The sequence below is a fragment of the Dermacentor andersoni genome, chromosome 4, assembly GCF_023375885.2.
Source record: "Dermacentor andersoni chromosome 4, qqDerAnde1_hic_scaffold, whole genome shotgun sequence".
NCBI classification, from domain to species: Eukaryota; Metazoa; Arthropoda; class Arachnida; order Ixodida; family Ixodidae; genus Dermacentor; species Dermacentor andersoni.
This window is the reverse complement of record NC_092817.1, coordinates 175,991,560-176,006,219: the sequence shown is the minus strand read 5'-3', so window position 1 is coordinate 176,006,219 and position 14,660 is coordinate 175,991,560. Positions and strand designations below refer to the sequence as shown.

The 14,660-nt window shown below is 51.1% G+C and overlaps 1 pseudogene; it reads right to left on the bottom strand.

Moving 5' to 3' along the window:
• Positions 1-233: 233 nt before the first annotated feature.
• Positions 234-2,039, bottom strand: LOC129384871 (uncharacterized; annotated as a pseudogene).
• Between the last annotated feature and the right edge of the window lie 12,621 nt (positions 2,040-14,660).

Sequence of the window (14,660 nt, the reverse complement as noted above, 5' to 3'; positions counted from 1 at the left end):
GATCCCTTTCCTAACGAAGGTGCAGACCCCTCTGCCCTTGCCCTTGGAGGTGTCCCTTTTGTTCGGCGGGCTGTCGTGCGACCGGTAGCCAGGTAGTCTCGGCGTCTCTTCGCTGTGTGCTTCTTGAATCATTATGACGTCTGGTTTCCTCGTCAGTTGCTGCAACTGTTGCTGCAGCACCGCTCTCTTGCCGGTAAAGCCATTGCAGTTCCAATGCCAGACCAAGAGGTCTCTCACTGGCGGTGTGGATGCTGCTGTACGTACTGCCCCGTCCATGATTGCTGCAGTTTGGCGATGATCTGTGCTTCCATACCTTGTATTTGTGCTTGTATCTGCGTCTGCAGCTGTGCTTGCATCTGCACCATCATGTTCCGAATCGTGCTCTGTATGTGCGTTGTCATCTGCTGAACTGTTTGCGCGAGCGTAGTGAGGCGTTCGTTGGTTACCTTGCTCGTCGCCTCAAGACGGTCGAGTCTGTCGTCCTGTTTTTCGATTCTCTCCATTATCTTTCGTTCCTTGGCGCCCTCTATGGCTCTCCTCTTGGGAGCCGGTCCCGCCTCTTTCGTGGCTCTCGGGTCCGCCTCGACCTCTGGTTCGTCCTCGGTTATCTCTTCTTGTTTCCTCTCTTGTGCGGGCTTCGGCAGTAGCTGCTGCTGTTGCTGCAACCCAATTAATGTCGTTAGCTTCTCGTTGATTTCCTTGATGGTTGCGTCCTGTTCGGCGATTCTCCGCTTTAGCATCTCGTTCTCGTCTCTCAGGGCTTTTACCACCCCCTTCTCTTCTTGGATCTTCTTCGCGGCGTTTTGCCCTGGTGGTTGTCTCTTCTCTGCCATGTTTGCCTTGACTGCGTCAGCCCAGGCGACTCTTTCCCTCGACTGCGACGGTGTGTGGCGGCTGGCGCTCCTGCCTCCCTTGCTGTTGTCCCTCTTGCGGCTGCTGTCGCGCTGCCTCGATTCCCCGCGGGGTCTCCCGGCAGACGGCGCTCGCAGTGGCGAAAAGCTTTCCGGATCCGGTTGTTGCTGCATGGCTTCCATCTTGCGTTCCCATTGCCGTTTTTCGACCACGTATGGCATCTTGTACTTGTTTTTGCATTCCCTCTCGCCCGTAGGATGCAGTCCCCCGCAGAGCTTGCACTTGGGCTTGCATTCGTGTTTGTGATCCTCGCTGGGGTTCACGATTCCGCAGCCGAAGCACACTCTGGTGTTGGGATTCGGGCATACGTCTCTTCTATGGCCGACCTTGCCGCATTGCCTGCACACGTCAAAGTGCTTGCTGTAAAGCCCGCACCTGACAAATATCGAGCCATACTTGACGTAGTTAGGTACTTTCTGTCCTGCAAAGAGTACTATCACCGTGGTTGTATTGCCGATTCTGTGCGCCTCCACCGCTAGGGGGTTGCACGCGTTCACGATGTTTTCGGCTATCTCCTCCGGTGAGTCGTCTACGGCTATGCCTCAGATGATTCCCTTGACCGTGCCGTCCGGCGCCGTTCGGTAAGCGCTGACTTCGTATGTCCTGCCTCCTATGTTAAGGGCTTTGACCTTAGAGTATAGCGTGGCACGCCTATCGTCCGGGGTGCTGACCACGATGATGTTTTGCTGCGCGTTCGTGCAGATGGTGTCTGCTTTGCCTTCTTCCTTCGTTACTCGAGCCGCCGTCATCACGGCCGACATAATTATTGAAACCTAAGTTCTCGCTACGTTGAGACCTCCACGTGGCCTCATGACTATCTTGGTGTCTTCTTTCGGCATGTCTGTCGGCCTCCTCGCCACTTTCGTTACCGAGGCTGCAACTCTCTTAGCAAAGCTGGCCCTAGTCTTGGGTCTAGACTGGCGAGTAATGGCGGCGGACTCACCGTTTTCCTTGCCGGCCATGATCTGCTTGATGCGCTTGCCGCAGGCCGACCAGCCTTCGGCTTCATCTGGTGTAATGTCCTCTCCGTGAACTTCAATGCACGTGCGCCCGCCGAGACTGCCGATGCTCGGTGCTGACGCCATGCTGTCTCCCATTGACGTGGCCACTTCCATTTCGGACGCCATCTTGGTCGCACTCGTCGCCGGGTTAGCCCTAGCGGCCGGGCCCGTCGCCGCCGGTGGCTGTACTCGTGGGGGGCCTACGTTAGGCTTGGCGAAAAGTCCGCACCGCAACAGAAAAAGTCCTCGTAAATCAAGAGAATCACGTACCGCTTGGTCAAAACTGGTACTGGTCGATGCCCCGCACCTTCGCGCACACTTTGGTACCAATTATATCGCGGTAACTGGAAATTAACACTGCGTTAATTGGCATAATAGCAGGAGCCGATGAGAAGCCCGGCTCTTCCGCAGTAGTCTTCCTCTTCTTCAGTTCAGGTGTTGGGTCACAGCTGCGTGCAATAATCCCACCGTTGTTACGTCTGGAACGCTGGCCTTTTATTGGCGGCGTAGTCCTGGTTTTGAGGATTCGCCTGGACGGCGACCTGTCGTTTCTATGTCGTCGAGTCGCATCTTGAAGCACCGGCGGCGAATTATTTTAGGCATATCGATGAGAAGAAACCCCAACGCCATATTAGATGCTGCTTTTAGTTTTCTTCATATGGGAGAACTGACCCGCCGCGGGTTGAAGTAGTGTATGATCGGCGCTGCGGTAACAGTTAGAGTCCTGGTGACAGGAAACGGGGTCTGGTAGGCCTTGTTGTTGACGCAGCGCAGTGACGGCAAAGACTCGTCACCCCTTTTTGTGGCATTTGCAAAGCCGGCACACGTGGCCGCTTTCTCTGCAGTCAGTATGGCGGGCAGTGGTCTGAATTGCGCGGTACATATTACTTCCTTGTGGCTTTGCGCGCAGCAACAGGTGAGCGGGCTCGCTGCGACGGCAGCAGGTGATGAAAATACGATGGCGCCTCACGCGGGTGCGGAGGGTGTGGCGACGGTAGGCGGCCGTGGCCTAGCCCATAAAGCTGTGAGGCTGCGGCAGTTGAAGGACTTCCTGTGACTGTTTAATCTCCACACGGATGGTGCCAGCAGTCGAAGTCACTTGAGGCTGTGATGGAGGGAACAGCTTCTGAAGTTTCTCCCCCGCGACCACTGTGACGATCTTCAGTGCCTATTGCTTGAACTTCGGCGCAGTTTATCGTGAGCGTGCGGTGCTTGTACTCCGTATTCTACGTTTAGACTGGCTTCTCGATGTTGCTGGTCGCAAAAAGAAAGTATTCGATGGTTTTGGTGCAATATGCATCATTTCGTCGAAAACTTCTTGCTTCATACCACGCAAGACTAGGCTAACTTTCTTGGGAAATTTCAGGTCGGCGCCGCGGATGTGCTGTCATCTCTTCCGTACTGGCGCCAATGTCCTGCTGAGGCAGCTGAAGTCATGCTTCCAGTAGAACGTCAGCCTTTCTCTTCGGGTGATACTCTTGAAGCTCTTCAAGAGATTCCCTCGAAACAGATCCCACGTCGTCAGAGTTGTGTCACGCTTCTGAAAGCAAGTCCTCGCGCCACCCTACAGGGAGATGTAAACATGGCGCAGCTTCTCCCGAGAGTTGCTGTACGGCGAACTGAGACCGTTTCGATAGTGTCGAGCGAGGCTTTGCGTTGGCGCAGAAAGCAGCGTGGAAGGTAGGTGGTTCCCTGAATTGTTGCAGGTGCAGCTGTTGCATGGGATGCTCGGTCCGCCCGCCATGGTGGCTTAGAAGATATCACGTTCCACTGCTAATCAGGAGATTGTGGGATTGAATCCCGGCCGCGGTGGCCACATTGAGATAACGCGAAATGCAAGAAGCCCTATAAAACTTGCTCTGTGGGAACGCTAAAGAACCCCAGGTTGTCAAAATTTTGCCGGGGTACCCCACTATGCCGCGTCTCTTAAGCAGGTCATGGTTTTCATATGTAAAACTCCTGAATTTAAGATACTCGGTCCCTCAGTGTGGTAGTCGGCTTGGTCACAATCTTCGTGGTCGCCTCACGTAATGTCCGCTCTTTGGTGGCAGGCTTAGTGGCATGCGGCGAGCTCGATAGCTTAGAGCGATGTTGGTGTTGTCCTCTGGGTGTGGGCTTGAAGGGAGGGTCCATTAAATGAACGCTAGAACACCTCCAACAGATGGCACTTTGTTGTGACGGTGAAAAACCATAGTGACCCAACATACGTTACTGAACTGTTTCTTGGGTGAACATGTGCCTAGCAAAGGAAGTAACACTCAGTAGAGAAATAGCGGTGAGCACACACGTCGATCGTCGAAATTTGATACATCGGTCAGACGCGTCGGCTTTCTTGCTTGGCTCATTCAGGATTCTAGCGTAAACGCTGGTGCTCGTACCAGCGTATTTTGCGTTTGAAGAAGCCAAGAGTCGCGGCATTACCCAGCCTTTTCCCCGCCATCCCAACACGGCTGGTACGTCCACCTGCGGAGACCTCCGCAATCCGCCCACACCCAATTGCTCTGATGACATCCTGCATATCATCCGACGTGAAATAGAAGCGGCATCTCCTGCCGCGACCCCAACCCATGTCCCGGACAATTGCCAGGCGACCGTCTCATTGATCCAGTCTGTCGTGCGCCAAGAATTGGATAACGTTGGCTTGACCAACGTCTGCTCAGTGAATCGGCCTGACTACACTCCTTCCAGCACTGTCATACGCACCCGCAGCCTGAATGCCCCAACGCGGTATCGCAACCCGTCCGAATGGCGTACTCCAGACGACAGGCCTATATGCTTCACTTGAGGCCGTATCGGCCATATTTCACGTCACTGCTGGTCTTTCTGAAATTCGACCCCCTGGTCCTACCACCCATCCCAAGGCCCTCATGCTGCTCCCCGGTTCGCCCCGCCAACGCAGCCAGCAAATTCTGGCGACACTTCTCGTCCCACCCGCTCTAGCCGCTCTCCTATGCCACGTCGCCGCTTCTCCCTATCGCCCCCATCTCGCCAATCACCGTCCCCTAGTTCCTTCCGGCGCACTCTTCCGGAAAACTAACGGGTGCATCACCTGGAGGTGATGCTGCCAAACCCACCCGATGCAAACATCCTCTTTTGACCTTGCCCACACATCGGAATCTCATTAACGTGAACGTGGATGGTGTGCCTGTTACGGCTCTGATTGACACTGGCGCGCATATATCTGTGATGAACGCTCAGCTTCGGAATCGTCTCAAGAATGTCCTCACTCCTGCCCCTTCGCCTGTGGTCCAAGTCGCCGACGGTGGAACACCAACCGTTATTGGCAGGCGTCCGGCTCGAGTGAGTGTTGTCGGACATCATACTTCTGTTTTATTTTATGTACTAGAGAACTGCCCTCACGACCTCATTCTGGGCTTTGACTTTCGGTCTACACATTATGCTTTGATTGACTGTTCTGCTGATGTTGTGCAACTCGCTCTACCTGCTGCTATTTACCCTCCCGATAGTGCTCCGATGCAGCTATGTTCCACAGAGCATATTCGCCTCCTTCACTGTGCCGTGACCTACATAGGTGTCTCCCGCGTTCCACCTGTCCCAGACGGTGACTGCACCGTATCTCCTAAGCCGGATGTCCTGCTCTCACATAACGTCCCTTTCCCTCACACCATCGTTACCATTTCGGACAACACATCCTGCTTTCCGCTTGTGAACTTTCGACTGTGTACACAAGTACTCCCGCGCGGAATATCTCTGGAACAAATAACGCCAGCTAGAGACTACCACATTACGGCTTTAACTTGTGACAGCTCCTCGTGTTCAACGCTTGCTTCATCTCGTGTCCCTGCAAATTTGAATGCCCTAACAAAAATGATCTGACCTTCCTCCCCAGCGTGCCCAAGAACTACGTTGCCTCCTTGCCTCATACTGGGACATATTCGACCTTGGAGAACGCCCTCTAGGACAAACATCAGTCGTAAAACATAGAATGAACACCGGTAATGCGAGCCCGATCCATTGGCGACCCTACCGCGTCTCGCCTACTGAGCGACATATCGTCCAACACGAAGTTGACAAGATGCTTTCACGAGACATCATCGAACCTTCTTGCAGCCCATGGACATCCCCTGTTGTACTAGTTAAAAAGAAGGACAACAGTTGGCGATTTTTCTTCAATTTGAATATTTCATTGTAGCCGCATCTTTCACTTTCCACCTCGCGCTCTCTTCTTTCATGTGCCGCTACGCTCCGTCTTTGCTTTCATCTTTTGCTGTTGCTTATTTGCTCGGTTACGAGGTGTGGCGCCTAGGCACAGCGACGCTCAGCGGAGGAACGGGCGTCTAAGACCAGCGCACTAATATTCCATGATTAATCGCATGTCGAACACCATCAACTCAGGTTTAGTACAGACGTGTACGGGAAAATGCTTTGAGCACACCTTAGATTGCTTTTATTTCATTCACACCTTAGATATCCATTCGAACAAGTTGATAGCACCGTAAGGTGTCGTCATGTGGGAGAATAAAGTGGGCTGGGCCGAACTAGTTCACAAACCGCTTAATCTTTGCGAATTGATTTCTTAACCGTTACAAAGTCTAATTTCTCCGCAATCAACCGGAACAAAATTGAATCGCGTTCAACACCGGCCCAATTGCTATATTTTTCGGTTCGACATCCTTGCAATCATAGCCTGGTGTCTGTCCTTGAGATTCACATTTAAAATTTGAAATCTCTTCAACATAAGACTGTTACGTTTATCTACAAAAAATAGAAATGTGCGGATTTACCTTATAAGATCTCTAATGCTTTCAAAAGTGACCCGTCTTATGATGTTCATTAAACGTAACGTGAAATTCGACGTAAGCATGTGCATACATCGGCAGCATAGTCTTTCAATGTATACACCTCTAAGCACTCATTTTTCCTTTCTGCAATGTGCGAGACGAACCAATAATATCGCGATTGACCAAGTAATAACTTTCGCCTAAAATTAGAAACACTAACCATTACCAAATGACCCCCTCGTTCATCCATTGCGAGCGCTGAATATAACACCCCATCAAGATTTCAACTTTACAGCGAAGCTGCTAGCCTTAACTATGGCGGCATTTTTCGCTCTGTGCTTACACAAAAAAGAGTAACGCCACCGCGGCAGCCAGAAAGGCGCTTATGTTTGAGTTTCCGCATAACAGAATTACGTTTTCCCGCATATATGAAATACAACGTGATGCTATCATGTCTACCGGTTCTGTAATTTGTAAAGTCGTACTTTACAAATTTTACAGCGCAGTTTCCTTTTAGAAATTGAATTAGTTCTATAACGCACTTGCCCTAGGCGGAGGGCCTGCAAGAATGAGGCTTTTTGGTCAACTTTCTGTCAGGTGCATGCGCACGTGGCTAACGTGTGCGCGCACATAAGAATGTTAGCATATCGAAGCAACTAACGCTAAGAACGGCTGTAAGGCGCCTTGAATTCGAGACATATAGAATAGCTCAACTGCGGCGTACTACAGAGGGGTAATGTGTTCAGGGAGGGTCCGTGACTGAAGCTGATTTTGTGAAAGCCGGCAGGTGGTGTTCCTTCAGCATGGGCTTTATTAGTAAGATTAGGATGAAGAACAATATGGAGCTGAGCGGACGTGCGCCGCCTCGACTCTCGCAATCGGGACCCGTTTGGACCGGATAGCATCCTCGGCGCCCTCGGACCTTAATGCATCAACGAGATTTCAAGCACTGCACAATGCTGAGAGCAACTTCCCACCTTTAGGACGTTTTTTTGTCTCCGCAGCCGGCCATGAAATATGCGAGTCGGTGACCGGATTGTAAAGCCTATGCGCCGCTAAGGCACGATAACCATGGAAAACACTCGTAAGCTGGTACCGCAACACTATGGGCTCTGAAACAGCGACCGATTGTTGCTACTCAAGATGCATACGATATGGAGGAAGAATTGCCAGCCACAACCGCGTCAAACGATCCCAGCTCCGAGAACGGTGACGACATTCAAACGCGAACTGACCTGACCGGTCGGCCCGCAGACGAAACAGACTAAGCCAATTGGAAACTGGCTCTGACAAGAAGCCAGAAGATGCAAAGGTGGACAATTCTTGCTACAGCAGCTAACGTCCTGGTGACCGGCTCGAGTGGTCTGGTTGTGGGGCGTTATCCAAGGCATCGAAATAATTACGACCTCAGACGAACTCCTCGGACATCTAAGGGTGCACACGCAAGGTGTCACCATTTCGCACGCACGCATGGTGGGAGAGTCGAAAACAGCAGTGATAACCTTCGACGGACGACTCGTGCCAAGGTACGTACTGTAATATGGCGGCGAAGTAGCTTGTCAGACATACATACCTACCCGGCAAGTGTGAACAGTTTTCAGGCAGCAGGAACACCGGTCCAATGTCAGTCCCACACTGGATGTCCAAATCTGCGCACACTGCCTCCCCATCGGCCCCCAGGACAACCATACCTACACGCCGAAAGGCGGCCTCTGTGAACACGTCACAGGCACACGAGAACGCCCCTATCAGCAGAAAACTCTCCGCCAACGCCCAGCCCGCTGAGACCAGGGCAAGAGCAACCCCGCAAGATGCCGCAACAGCAGCATGCAGCGAGACCAACAACTATCACAAAGCAGAGGATAAGCAGACAGACAAAGAAATTTACTAATGGTCCTGAGGAACACCGTTGGGGTACCTCCATTTTCAGAGAGTCCCCGTTGCCGTCGCGGGCCGCACCCACGTCGGGGTAGGAAGATCGTGGTCCTTCGCCCTGTCGCAGGCCCTCTGAACAGCCCGTAGTTGCTCTAAGAGGTCGCAGCTTTTAAGGGCTGCCTCCCAGTCGGTTAGAGTGGTTAGCGATGAGTTGCGTAACGCCGGGCATTGCCAGAGCATATGGGATAAGGAGCAGTACGCCTCCCCACAGTCTGGACAGTGGGGTTTTACATTAGGCGCAAAGTGACTGAATCGGCCCCTGGAGGGAAACGACCCCGTTTGTAGCATGCGAAATACCGACGATTGTGGTCTATTCAGTTTAGGGTGTGGTAGTGGAGAGGCTCGTCGAGCGAATTGATAATGTGCCAAGATTTCATGGAAGGTGAGAAGTGAATCCCTGTGCAGTCCTAAGTCGCCGCCCGTGAGTCCACCTGAACCACCGCGGTGTGTAAGACTTTGGGCACAGTAATGGGCCAACTCATTGGCGTTAGCAACCTCAGAGTGCACACTGATTCCCATATGGGCCGGGAACCATTTGATGTTATGAAAACCAACAGCGCACTCGCTGTCGAGGATGGCCGCCGCCTCCGTTGAGATCGAGCCGGAGGCGAAAGCTCGGGCTGTAGACCTGGAGTCTGTAAAGATATTAGGACGTAGATGGTCCTTCAGTGCTATAGCTATAGCAACCTGCTCGGCTACTGTTGCGGCTCGGCTACTGTCAACCGAAACTACGGCATAGTAATCAGAGCGCTCGTACTGGGCGGCGTCAACAAAATATGCCAGATTCGGAGTGGCCGCGGCCGCTTTTAACAGGGAACGAGCCCTGGCTACCCGGCGCCCTACATTGTATGGAGGGTGGACGTTACGTAGCATGGGATCTACCTTGAACGAATCTCGGACCACGGGTGATAGGCTCACGTTGCGCTCCGTGATTTCCTGGTGACCGCTTCCAACGGATTCGAGGATGTGTCTCCCCGCTCGCGATAATAAGAGTCGTATTATTTGGGCCACACGTTGAGCCTCGATCACCTCTGATAGGGTGTTGTGCATGCCTAGTTGCATGAGACGCGCGGTGCTGGTAGAGAGTGGTAAACCCAGCACGCGCTTGATGCTTTTGCGCATGAGGGCGTCGATTTTTGCCTCATCCCGTTTAGACCAGCGTAACGCGGAGGCTACATTGTTAACGTGGCTCATCAGAAACGCGTGGCAGAGTCTGAGGAGATTGCTCTCGCTTAAACCCCCTCTGCGGTTCGAGATCCTGAGGATAAGCTAAAGCATATTCTCCGTCTTGGAGGTAAGGCGTGCTATATTCTGTGATCTACCCCCACGAAATTCCAGCAAGAGTCCGAGGACCCTGATGGTATCCACTCTGTGGATTTGTTGTCCGTCCCTCGTATAAAGGGCTATGGGAACTTTATCTAATGCTGTGGTGCACCTAGCCCACCGTCGGGTGGGCCTATACAATTGAAGTTCGGACTTGGTTGGTGACGATGGTGCCGCTCTGACCGGGACACGTCCATAAGCCGCTCAAGCTCCAGCTCCCAGTCGTTTCCGGAACTACACCCAGCGTGAGGACTACGCCAAGACAAATCTCAAGAGCAACCAAGAAAGAGCCAATGGAATAAAAACAGAAAGCACACACCCTTCCAAGGCGGCGACAGCAGTGTCAAAGTAAGCTGGCAAGCACAGTTAGCGCCACCATTGCTGCGCATATAAACGACAAACACAAATTTCAGGAGAAACAATCAAGCACATAAGATAATTAGAGCTCCTCAGAATTAAGCAGGGACAGCAAGAGCGCCTCATGGCCGAACTCCGCGCCCTAATCCGTGGCCTTAAAAAGACAAAGGACGAAGGGACTACACCTTAAGCAAACTTGCCAGGGGTAGAAAATGGCGGGTACTTTACCATGACCACTCTGCAACAAAAGGTGCAACAAATGGTGAAGCAGATTACCTAGGCAATAACTAGAGTCAAAAGCTCAATCAGGAAAACATATGACAGCCAGCAATGTAAGGGACAAGGTAGAGAAAATCTAGCACATACTAGGACCAGCAGCCCAGTCAATTGACTCGAACACCTCAGACACCTCAGGCAAATTCTCCCTCTACTAACTTGGGAAGTACACGCTAGGCAGAACACGAACAATTCGACATATGGCGGTGGAACTACCGTATATATGGCAGGAAGCAAGGAATTGTCAAACAATACATCAACGCACACATAACGCCGCCTACCGTAGTTCCCCTCCAGGAGACCGGACGAAGACCCATCCTTCAAGGATACGAGGTTTACAAGGGCCCAACAGAGGGAAATGTGGCTATTCTAGTCAACACGACTGCAACAGCAATTGGCCACGATGTTATTCCGAACACAAATGTAGATCACGTTATAGTAGAAATTGTAACGAATGAAAACAAAACGTAAGGCTAAGAGCGGAATTGTTGTGGTCAATCTCTACTACCCCCAAAACAAAAAAAAGGCCACAATTTTTAGAACACTTCCAAGGAGCATGCAAGCTATCCAGTAGCAAACGTTTGATCATCAGAAGAGAATTCAACGCCCGCGACACAAGCTCGGGCTATTCGCACACAGATACAAGGGGGAAAATGATTATAAAGACAGCAGGGGACCTGGACTTCCAATTGCTCACAGACCCAGCCACCTCTGCGCGAATCCGAAACAATGTAAATAAGTACATGAGCTTTGACACAGCATTTATCAAAGGAGGAGAGGACATGTCTTGGCTAAATTTAGAAGGGACACTAGGAAGTGACCATTGTATACTGCATACGAAAGTAGCTCCAGGAGTCGCGAGAAGATAAATTGGACAAGCGAAGATAACGAACAGGATGACGTTTCGAGCAGTTAGCGAGGAACAACTTGGCAACATAACCACGCTCAAAAATGGTGTCAAATCCTAACGGAGATCGAAACTATTGCAGAAAACAGATAGAACGAAAAGCAGACATACCGAAGGTAGACGAGCATCTTATACGCGTGTGGGATGCCAGACGTGGTCTAGAGAAACGCTGGAAGTTCCAGCAGCATAACAGGAAGTTCAAGCGTAAGATCGCTGAAATACAGCCAAAGCTGAAACCTACGCCATTGTGCCAGCTTGCCTCAATGGGCAGCAACTGAGCGACTTCTTGGCTGGCACATTAGGTGTGGCGCGCAGTTGGAATATTCTGCGAGCATTCTTTGATCCCTTAAAGTCCAACGGAGAAACCATTAAGGCGCTTATGATATTTATTCACACTCTTGAAGGTGCGGGAGCTGAGCTGCTTGATAAGCACGAAAGGAATGCTTCGGAACGACCAACCGCCTAGCTATTACGGCCAGTATAAATGCGCTGAAAACTACGCATTCGACAGCCCCATAATAAAGGAAGCGGTCTACTCAGCCATACGGAAGAGCACCGAATATACTGCTCCGGGGGATGAGCGCGTAGGAAACGCAGCGATTCGCTACCTTGCAAAAAGACCATTCAATATTTCACAAAATTCATAAATGACCAATGGGAAGCAGAGACCGTACCAGCAGAATGGAAGCACGCTTAAGTAATACTCATCCCAAACCTCGCAAGAAGCTCCAGCTTGAGAACCTTAGGCGGATATCGCTTACGTCAACTCATAGAGACTCCAAAACAACATGGAAAAGAGAGATTTGAACCCGCACACTATGTTTGCTTTCCGGACAAAACAGGGCGTGCTCCTCCATCTTATGGAAGAAGTCCTCAATAACGTCACAACAAGAGGGGAACACATTGTTATCACCCAAGACATCAAGGGGGCTTGACAATGTCAGCCGTTAAGCCATCCTCACTGGACTAAACCTGAACTGCGGTAAACGCATGCATGGCTATGTAAAAGCATTCCTCTCAGACAGACGAGCTACAGTAGGCATAAAGGATTGTCCGCACAAATAGGCTCCAAGTCTTCAACAAAGGCACACCACATAGATCAATAATCCCACTGTTGCTCTTTAACATAGCCATGATCGGACTTGCCAGAAAATCAGAAAGCATCCCGGACATAAGACATGCAATTTACTCGGATCACATTCCGATTTGTATCACCAAGAGCGCCCTGGGAGAAAAGGAAGCAAAACTACATGAAGCCGCCAACTGCGTCGAACAGTATACTATACAAGGAGAATTACTGCTATGCTCAACGGAGAAATTCGAGTTACTCAAAGTCAGCAGACACACACTAAACAGGATGGTACCCAGGGACAGAAGTCTCCGCCTCAACGTGTACCTCGTGGGCCAGGAGATAACAGAGAAGACCATGATACGAGTCATTGTTTTGGGATCTAATCTAACAAACAGAGCAACCACACCCAGACGCTCCTCAAAAATAGAACGCAACAAGCTACCAGAATAAATAAAATAATCGCCACTCGTTGAACAGGACAGTGGGAATAGGAAACTTTGAAACTAGTAAAACGCACAGTCATAATCAGTGTATAGTCTACCATATCAATGGCTGAATCTCGATAAAGAGAAGAAGCAGAAGTAATCATTCGTAAAGCGTACAAGACGGCACTGAAACTCCCAGTCAGTACGCCTCCACAGAAGCTCCTTGCCTGGGGGTGCACAATACACTCCAAGAACATCAGGAAGCTCAGCTTCTGGCACCAAAAGAAAGACTCCTACAAACACCAACGGGCCGAGCACTCCCCGAACTCCTTGGCTATACCGAACATATGATGATATCAAGAACACCTAAATTACCAGGTGAAATCTGTAGGCAGCTCAGAGTGAAACTGATACCGAAGAACTTGGAAGCGAACTTGCACGAAGGCAGGTGGGCAATACGTCCAGGATACATCCAACGCTTGCACTGCGCCAAAAACGGCGTAGTGCACGTAGAGCGCAGCCACCCAAGATTATAAACGAGGATGCTGAGTGGCCACGGTCATCAACGCAATGTATCGCGAAATCACAAGCGCCTCAATAAGGCAAAGCCCCGTGACTGAAGCTGAGGAGCTAGCTGTCGCTCTAGCAGCGGCGGAGGACTTTAGAACTGCCAAAAGTGTAACAATTCTAGGTGATTCTGAAGACGCTTGCTGGCATCTCCGGAACGGCAGAATATACCACCGCGACGGCGGGCGGCGTAACACACCACACAACACAACCACCGCCGATCCAGCAGAAAATAATGTGGGTGCCGTATCCTGCAGGAAAAGCGGTGGATGAAGAGGCGGACAAGGTCGCTCGAGCGTTTGCAGTCGGAGCACACGAAGAACCCGCCACCGAAAGTCTACCGGCTGTTCCACATGAATACATCACTTTATTGGCACGCCACAGTGGAACCCGGATACGATATCCTCCCCCAGATCGGTCACTCACGAGGGCGAAGGCCACTGATCGGAGGCAGCTCCAGAGAGGAATGTTCCCCAAATTAGACCTACTGAGTAAAATTTGCCCCACCACATACCCAGCTAAATGCCCGAGGTGGGGTCAAAAGCCCACCTTGTATCAGACTAAATGGGAATGCAAACTTATACCAGCCGTACCCAAAATGAAATCCAAGTCCAGTACAATGGGAGACACTGCTGGCAAGCCACCGCTGCGAGGGCCAAATTGGTATCATGCAGCCAGCACGCAGGGCAGCAGAGGCCATTGGAGCCCAGGACTAAGGGCCCCACCTATGCTAAACCTAGTCAAGAGCCTCCAAGAAGACAATGACGGACTTCAACACAAGATCCTGCAGAGATCACTAAGTATTTTTGATGATGACGATGTTTAGTAAGGTTAGTAAGAGGCGATTGGACGATTACTGCAAGAAAACTAGGCAAACGACAAGCAACACAAGCGTACAAAAATGTTTTAAATAGATTTCCGAAATTTTGGTGATAGGAATTCTTTTGGGTAACTTAAAGCGAAGCTTCGGATGCCTATTCCTTCGACTTTCCCACTGCTGCGGCTGCTGTTGCTCCTCTGGTCTGTGACACCGTGTCAGGGGGTAGTTCAGTGCGTATGTACACGTGCCCGGAGCGTGCTAGAGATGGATAGTAGCAGGAAAAACTCGTTTGGACTTTCGCACCACGTCGAAGCTGCACAATG